Below are 8162 nucleotides of genomic sequence, written 5' to 3' on the forward strand. Positions count from 1 at the left end.
ATGAAGTTTGTAAGTTGTTCAAGTTGTTGATCTCTGAGTTTTCTTCCAACCTAGACCAAATCTCTGAGAGGTGTCACTTCTTCAGACGGTCTGGATGGGACTGAGTGGGAACTGTGAAAGGAAATGACAATAGGAGAACCCCCACGCATTGGAAAATACTATGCCAACTGCTATGCTGAGTCTTACAGCAACATTGTCTTGAGATTTATCTAAACTTGGTTTTGAAAGGGTGTGACAAGCAAGTCACACTTGCTTGTCACACCCACAGTGCCTGCTTGTATAGCTTTCCGACAAAACAGTAACAGATAGGAATATATCAAATCCAAGCTGATGGAATTTTCAGTAACATTGGGGAAGTAAATATTGTTCTATTGGACTGAATTAAAATTGCATATGAGTATAACCCTCAAATTATTTGATTACAAAAGAATAACATAATATCTAGTTAACTTTTTGATCTGTGTTCAGAAGTTATATAGATGAGAGTTCAGCACATTTATAGAAGTGAAAGAGGTAAGTTACTTTAACCTATCTTATGTTTGTCTATGATCATACTTGTAAATTTATAATTTAGGGAACATGGTCACTATTGTATTAATATTTTAGTTCTGTTGTTCACACTTATTGTGTTATCATTAAAGTGCCAATGACATTCCTCCTCTGTCCTTTCTTAAAGTTCATTATTATAGGGGCTGGAGCAATAGCACAGTGGGTAGGGCGTTTGCCTTGCACGCGACTGACCCGGGTTCGATTTCCAGAATCCCATATGGTCCCCCGAGCACTGCCAGGAATAATTCCTGAGTGCAAAGCCAGGAGTAACCCCTGTGCAATTCTGGGTGTGACCCAAAAAGCAAACAAAAATTATTATAGCTCAGGTTATATGTTTTTAAGTGTTGATATTTTTTTATAGTTATCTACCTCGCCATCACCAAATTTCCCAAGGCCCTCTGCCAACTCCCTGGTATTATTACTACCCATCCACCTCATTGCCTCGCACTCACTCCTCACCCGAGGTCACCAAACTGACATTCTCAGTTCTGCACTCTGTGTCCAGGGCTTATTATCAATTCACATTGGTCATACCTTTATTGTTTCACACACACAATCAAAACTGTTAGAAAATCACTGCTGAAATGAGGTGTTGATGTTGTAAATATGTAATAATGGTGCAAGGACACTTGTATTAGCAAAGATTTATCTCAAGACTGCTTTTACATGAAAATCAATTTTTCTCTAGTTTTCTGAGGATCACTGCCTCATAGCTCATAGGAAATAGTCTGTTTTTTTCTTTTTTCTTTCAGATCCAGAATGATCTCCAAATAAAACATAAAATCAAGGCACAGGCTTTACTTTTTCCTCATTTACAGATAATAGATTTTTTATTGCTGTCTCATCAAGGAAATGAGCATGGTATTTTTTTGCCAAAAGGACTCGTCCTAAAATTTGTTAGTTTATAGTTAAGCAAAGATGAAGCAATTTTTGAGGCGATAAAAAGAACCAGTACATGCCTCTGGAATCCAGACTCCTGTTCCAATTTGCAAGCTGGAGTACTCTGCTGCCTGAGAAGTATCGAAAGGGCTTTGTTTATACTGAACCACTTCTGGGAAAATCGAGGGTCTCACTGCCGGCACTTACAGACATCAGAGCATCACCTCTGTTGGCAAACGATACGCAGTTGAAGAATTTGCCCGCCACCTACATCCTTACCTGCCAATAGAATCTCGTCAGGGATGATGGACTCATGTATGTCTCAAGACTCCAGAAAATCAATGTTCATGTGAATAATGATCATCTTGAAGGTGGGTTCCATGGAGCTTTATCTGTCATGGCAGCTCCATTCTCCCTAAATCTAAGCCTCAGGATAAGGGACTTGTATATTAGTTGGCTAGACAAAAATTTATAAATACATATTATCAATATATAGTCATCATACAGTCGGTTGTAATGGCTGATACTTTGTAGTTCTTTCTAACAAAAATGCAATTTTACTGCCTAAAGATATGAATCAATTACAATACCTATTGTCTTTGTAGTAATTATTATTCAGACACCCAGATAATGTGTATATAAATATACATAATTCTGTCTATTGCCACTTTATGAAGAGTTAATTATAATTATATTGGCCCTAAGAGAAACCAATACATATTAAACTCGACAGCTAAGATTGTTTACTGGAAACTTTGAGGAGGTGGTTTCCAGGCAGGCACAGATTTACTGTGGCAGGGGTATGGTGCGCCAGCAGGTCAACCTGAACCTGTGGGACGAGAACATTAGCAGATGGTAATGTCAGGCATCCTGATACCCCAAAATTGCCGTTGTGCCTTTTTATTGAGAGACAGAGACAGAGAGAAACAGTGTGTGTGTGTGTGTGTGTGTGTGTGTGTGTGTGTGTGTGCGTCAAAGTGCAGGGTAGAGCACTTGTCTAGTACATCAAGAACCTGGATTCCATCCCAGACACCCCATTCGGTCCCCAAAGTCCAGCCAGAAATTACTCCTAAGACTGCTGGGCATCACACCCCAACCCCAAGCAGACAAAAGAAAATACATGCCCATGACTCTCCAGAGTTTGTTCCTCGGGATTGAAGACTTGGATCCTTGGCAACAAACCATTTTCTGCCTCTTTTTATTCTCCACATGGGCAGAGACTTTATTTGAAAACTAAGTGCTGGGCTGAAGACCCAGTTTTTAGAATCTCACTATTTCTTTTTACAAAAGTGCTTGTTTTCTGCATGTGAATGATTTCCAGGGGCAAACTTCCCAAGAAGTTTCTCTTGTCTGTAAGAGCTCAGACCCTGCATGAGGATACAGGTGCTATGCTTTAGTCCACAAATGCTACCTTTCACCCATTTCCAGTTTGCCACTTTCATCATGGAAACAAGTGCTGAGAATGGACCTGCAGCAGCTTTGTAAGATCAGCTGCTCACAGAGGTTTTCATTCTTACCACTTTACCGACAGGCTCGTACAGGAACAACTGCCTAGAAACTGGCGCATACCCTCTCCTCTGCATTGAGGTAACTCAATAGTTTCCTCCTGAGACTGTGAGTTATCCCACCCCACTTCTGCTCCCTTTGAATGAAATTTGTGTTTTATATAGAATGATCCTGAACTGGTCTGCATGTTTTCAAAGTGCAGGAGACATTTTATGGACACACACAAGCCATTACTAAAGGATTCTGAAGCCTGTTATACTGCTAGTCTGACTCAAGTCTGTCCTAAATGCACTTTTCCCTTCTCAGTAATGAACTCTTGTTAGTTAATGTTTCTGAAATGGTAATCATTGTTTGCTTTCTGCATCTGCCCTCGCTGCCTGCTTTTTCTTCTTCATTCTCAGTCTGTCTCTCTCTTCTTCGCTTTCTCCCTCCCTCCTGCTCTCTCTATCCAACCCTTTCTGCCTCTTTTATCTGAACGCAATGAACAAATCAAAAGATTTAGAAAAAAGGTATGATAAACTTAATAGCTGGCCTCAATTTATATGAATAAGATAAATAATGGATGAGCACAGTAATATCTCTATTACACTCAGCCCTGAGATTTTAGCAGCCTCTCATTACTCATCTTTCCCAATGATTGGAGGCTCTTTCAGGGTCAGGAGAATGAGACCTCTCGTTACTGTTTTTGGCATATCAAAAATGCCATGGGTAGCTTGCCAGGTTCTTCCCAGTTGGTGAGATACTCTTGGTAGCTTCCCAGGCCCTATGAGATATATATATATATATATATATATATATATATCTGTTACTGTGTTTGGGATATGAATATGCCACGGGGAGCTTGCCAGAATCTCCTGAGTGGCAATAGACTATGTGTAGCTTGTCAGGTTTTCCAAGAGGGAGAACTATGCTATTGTTCTCAGCATAGTCAGGAGCTTGGTTTTAGAGTCTCTGGATGTTGGCCATTGATGACATTACACAGCACCAGGGGCAATTTCTGGGTGTGACTATCTAGCTACTGGAAAATGGGGATCTGGTTGGAAAAGGCCCAGTCCTGATCCCAACAGCATTGGAGATCTCGGCCCCGGGTCCAGATACCTGGGATCCTGTGCCAGTTCCTTCATGCATGAGGTTCATCTGAACGTGCGGAGAGTGGCCTTGAGCATGGCTGTGGCTGGGTTCCAGAGGTCTTCAACTGTCGAGGCTCTGCTCAGGGCAGGGAGGGAAATGCAACCCATCCCCTCCGAGAGGCCCTGGTGAATACAGCCAGGCATGGGGGCAGAGACCGCGTTTCTCTCTTCCAGGAGCATGGATTACATGCATAACAAAAATAAATAGCATGATACTGGTATATAATTCAAAATATAAAATAGATATATACAAGTCTCCAGAGCCAGAATAAATAAATTAATGGGAGATAGGAGATAAAGATTCCTCACGACATAATCCCAGATGATTTCCATGTTCTTAGATGTGTGTGTGAGCAGACGTTCATCCTCACCATCAGGTACTGCCATGGTGATCACCTCCAGACCACTAGCTCAGATGCTATCACTCTCACCCTGCCCCAAGGAAGAACTTAGAGGCTATTTCTGAGGTCCCTGGATGTATGGGGTAGCTTTTCCTCATCCAAATAGTTGAAAGGAATTTGGCTGGATAAAGATCATTTGTATGCATTTTTTGTTTTACACCCTCTGGTTTCTTATTCACACTGTACTCACTCTATGACTTAACGTTCCATGTGACGTTTATGTGAATGACTGGTCCCTGCTTCTCTTTCCCACATCGTCTGCGATAGTGAGGGAGGGGGTATGGACACTGGGCTACAGTCGCTCTATGCTTTGATACACAAGGATGTTAGTGAATTTCCATCCTCTGTGAAGAGGCTACTGCTTTTATTTTAATATTTCACTGGCTTATAACACAGTGCATAGGGCATTTCCCTTGCATGCGGCCGACCCCGTTTTGATTGCTTCGTCCGTCTTGGAGAGCCTGGCAAACTACCGAGAGTATCCCGTCTGCACAGCAGAGCCTGTCAAGCTAACAGTGGTGTATTCGATATGCCAAAAATAGTAACAACAAGTCTCACAATGGAGATGTTACTGGTGCCCACTCGAGCAAATTGGTGAACTACGGGATGACAGTGCTAAAGTGCTGTATTATTTTGAGTGTTGTTTAGCTTTCCTCATTATCAGATGCTCATGTCTTGTGAGACAGGTCAGCCACCTCTTACAGGGCGTGTGCTTTGCTCTCGGACTTTGGGACTCCTGAGCTCTCTCTTGTGCAACTGTGAGTGAGGATGGGAAGGCTCCGTCTGTCCCCATGGCCTTCCCGTGGTCCTGCAGAGTGGGGAGTCTCTCCCCACAGTTTCGTTGCACTGTGGAGCTCTGACGTTGCGATCTGTGCATCTGTGGTGGGGCTGAGGGGCGGAGAGAGGGCACACCAGCAGTGCTCAGGGCTTCTGGCTCTGGCTCAGGGATCAGACCTGGAGGTGCCTGGGGAACTGTCGGTGGTGGTGGGGACTCAGCTGGCATCAGCTGTGTGAAAGGCAAGCACCCGACCTGTACTACTTCATTGGCTTCCTGACTCTTTAACTATCCAAACTCAATAGTGTTTAGTTTACACTGTATAGCTTTGTAGTAAAATTAAGTCTTGTAGAGCAATGACCTAAATTCTACTCTTTTTCCATAAACACCTGAACTTTTCATGGCACTTTATTCTTCCATGCACTTTAGAATTAGCTTGTGAAGATTGATTTTTAAAATGTTAGCATTTTTGAGATTATCTATATTTTTCTTAGTAAACAGATCAGATATTTCTTCTAGTTTTCTCTTTTTTTTTACTTTATTTTTTAATTGAGTCACTGTGAGAACAGTTACAGGGCTTTCAGGATCAGGTCTCAGTCATACAATGATCAAACACCCATCCCTTCACCAGTGCACATGTTTCACCACCAAGAACCCCATCATACACCCCTCCTACTCCCCCTCTGCCTGTGTGGCAGATGATTTTCACTTTCTTCTCTCCTTACTTTGATTACATTCCATTTTCGACAGAAAACTCACTATCATTATTTGGAATATTTTCCCCAGCAGTCAGACCTGTCGGAATGGCATCATTAGATCATATGTTTTCTATTGTTGATAACAAAGAGCATATGATGTTGCACGTCCGCAAAAGCAGCCGCCCAGTTTTGGAATTCTGGTATTAAGTCCAGAGTTATTTCTGCCAACAGCTGCTGCATTCTGAGATTGGTTTGTGTGTCTCTTGGATCATGGCTGTACAGGAGTAAGGAGCTGTTCATGGGCTGCCGCTCATTTGGGTCTCATTTGGGCAGGAGGCAGGGCCAGTTCTGCCCCACCCCTCCCGCATCGCTAGGTTCCCCGTGCATCTCATCACTGCAAGCTCCTAAGTCCCTGTCCAATTGGCTCTGAACGGTGGCGGTCGCCATGCTGACGCAAAGGGGAAAAGGCTTAGGGACAAAAACCCTTCCCCTTCCGGGGCTGCATGGGGCTGTAGCTTAGTTCACAGTCCAGGAGTATATCTGCCAGCAGCCACTGCGTTCTGAGATTGGTTTCTGTGCCTCTGGGATAATGGCCGCTCAGGGGTGGCAGAGCCATTCCTGAGTGTTTGTTTGTTGGTTGGTTGGTTGGTTGGTTGGTTGGTTGGTTGGTTGGTTGGTTGGTTGGTTTTTATATCAGGAAAGGTCGCGTGGCCACTTTGGAGAGAATGTGTCAGTCCCACATACCAGAGCCATGTTAGTAGAAGCTCCGTGTTGCTGGGACTCTATCTGGATAAGACGGGGACACTGTACCTTCTCCGTCTGGCACCCCGGTGTTGTTGACCCCGTCTGAGGTCTGGAGTATTACCGGCTTGCGGTGCCCACCGGTCTGGATTCTTCACTGCTAGGTAGCAAGATGTGCCAAGGGTGGGATGAGGGCCTGACTTTTGGTGGAGGGGCGGGCTGGAAGCTGGTCTGGTGCCTCCACGTTCTAATGCCCCCACACAGTTTGGAGAGATATCCCACCTCCGCATACCAGAACCATGTTAGTAGAAGCTCAGTGTCACTGGGATCCATCTGGAGAAGGCAGGTACGCTGCATTTTCTCCATCTGGCACCACGGTGTTGTTGGCCCGGTCTGGGGTCGGAGCATTCTCTGGCTTGCAGTGCCCACCGGCCAGGATTCTTCATTGCTGGCTAAAATGTTAGCATTTTATTGAACTTTCCACTGACATGAATATACTTGGATAGAACTGACATAGGCATTATGCTTTCTGTCTATAAGACAATTATTTAAGATTTTCTAGAATATCTACCAATAACATTTTATAATTTCACACACATATGTATACACACATACACACACATACATATTTGTTTTGACAAATATACATACATACATACATGTTTGTGTTCTCCCCGTCACAACCCTTAACGTCTAGAGGTCGCTGGGCCTGTAGGGAATGCCCCCAGTCCCGTCTTCTCTGGGAACTGGGTTGTTGCCAGGAAACCTGACGTTCTCTAAGTATACATAGATTAATTGGCCTTTATTGCCAGAGGCTGATGGCTCGAGACAGGGGAAACAGATATCTCTGGGTGTCAGCAGTACTTCAACCTGGCTTCTGCTTTAGAGCATCAAGGACAGCGTTCCCGCAGCTTCTCCTCGTCAGTCCAGTTGCTTGCCTGGAGGCTCATTTCAGCTGTTGGAGTGTGAATCTCACCACCCTGTCAGGGCCAGGTCTGAGGTACAACAACAATTTAAATGAGATGCCTAACAGGGGTGGGGGAGGACCATATTGAACCACTGGGATACAAACGAGTTGGCCACACGCAAGGCATGCACCTTAGCTCTTGGACTCTCTGTTTTAATCTCCACAGCCCTCTGCCAACTGCACCCTAAAAGAGATGTTTGAACTCTTCCGCTAAGTGTAACTCACTGTGAGTCAGCACCTCTGATGGAACCTGATTATCTCTGATTTCTAGTAGGCTAGAAGGCAAGGACAAAAGAAAACAGGGGGGTGGGTACCTTACTGAGGCCAGAGTGATAGTGCAAGTCAGACACTTGCCTTGTACAACCGACCCACCGGGTTTTGATCCTGGACACCTTATATGGTTCCCTGAGCACCCCAGGAGTGATCCCTGAGGGCAGATCCAGAGTAAGCCCTGAGCACGTCCAGGAATGTCCCTATAGGGCAATACAAAAAAAAAAAAAAAACAAGGCCCTTGCT

General features: G+C 44.2%; 1 pseudogene; it reads left to right on the forward strand.

Moving 5' to 3' along the window:
• On the forward strand, positions 1 to 1903 carry LOC129401864 (arylacetamide deacetylase-like 2; annotated as a pseudogene).
• Positions 1904 to 8162: the final 6259 nt, after the last annotated feature.

Source organism: Sorex araneus, chromosome 2 (assembly GCF_027595985.1).
Source record: "Sorex araneus isolate mSorAra2 chromosome 2, mSorAra2.pri, whole genome shotgun sequence".
In the NCBI taxonomy this organism is placed as follows: domain Eukaryota; kingdom Metazoa; phylum Chordata; class Mammalia; order Eulipotyphla; family Soricidae; genus Sorex; species Sorex araneus.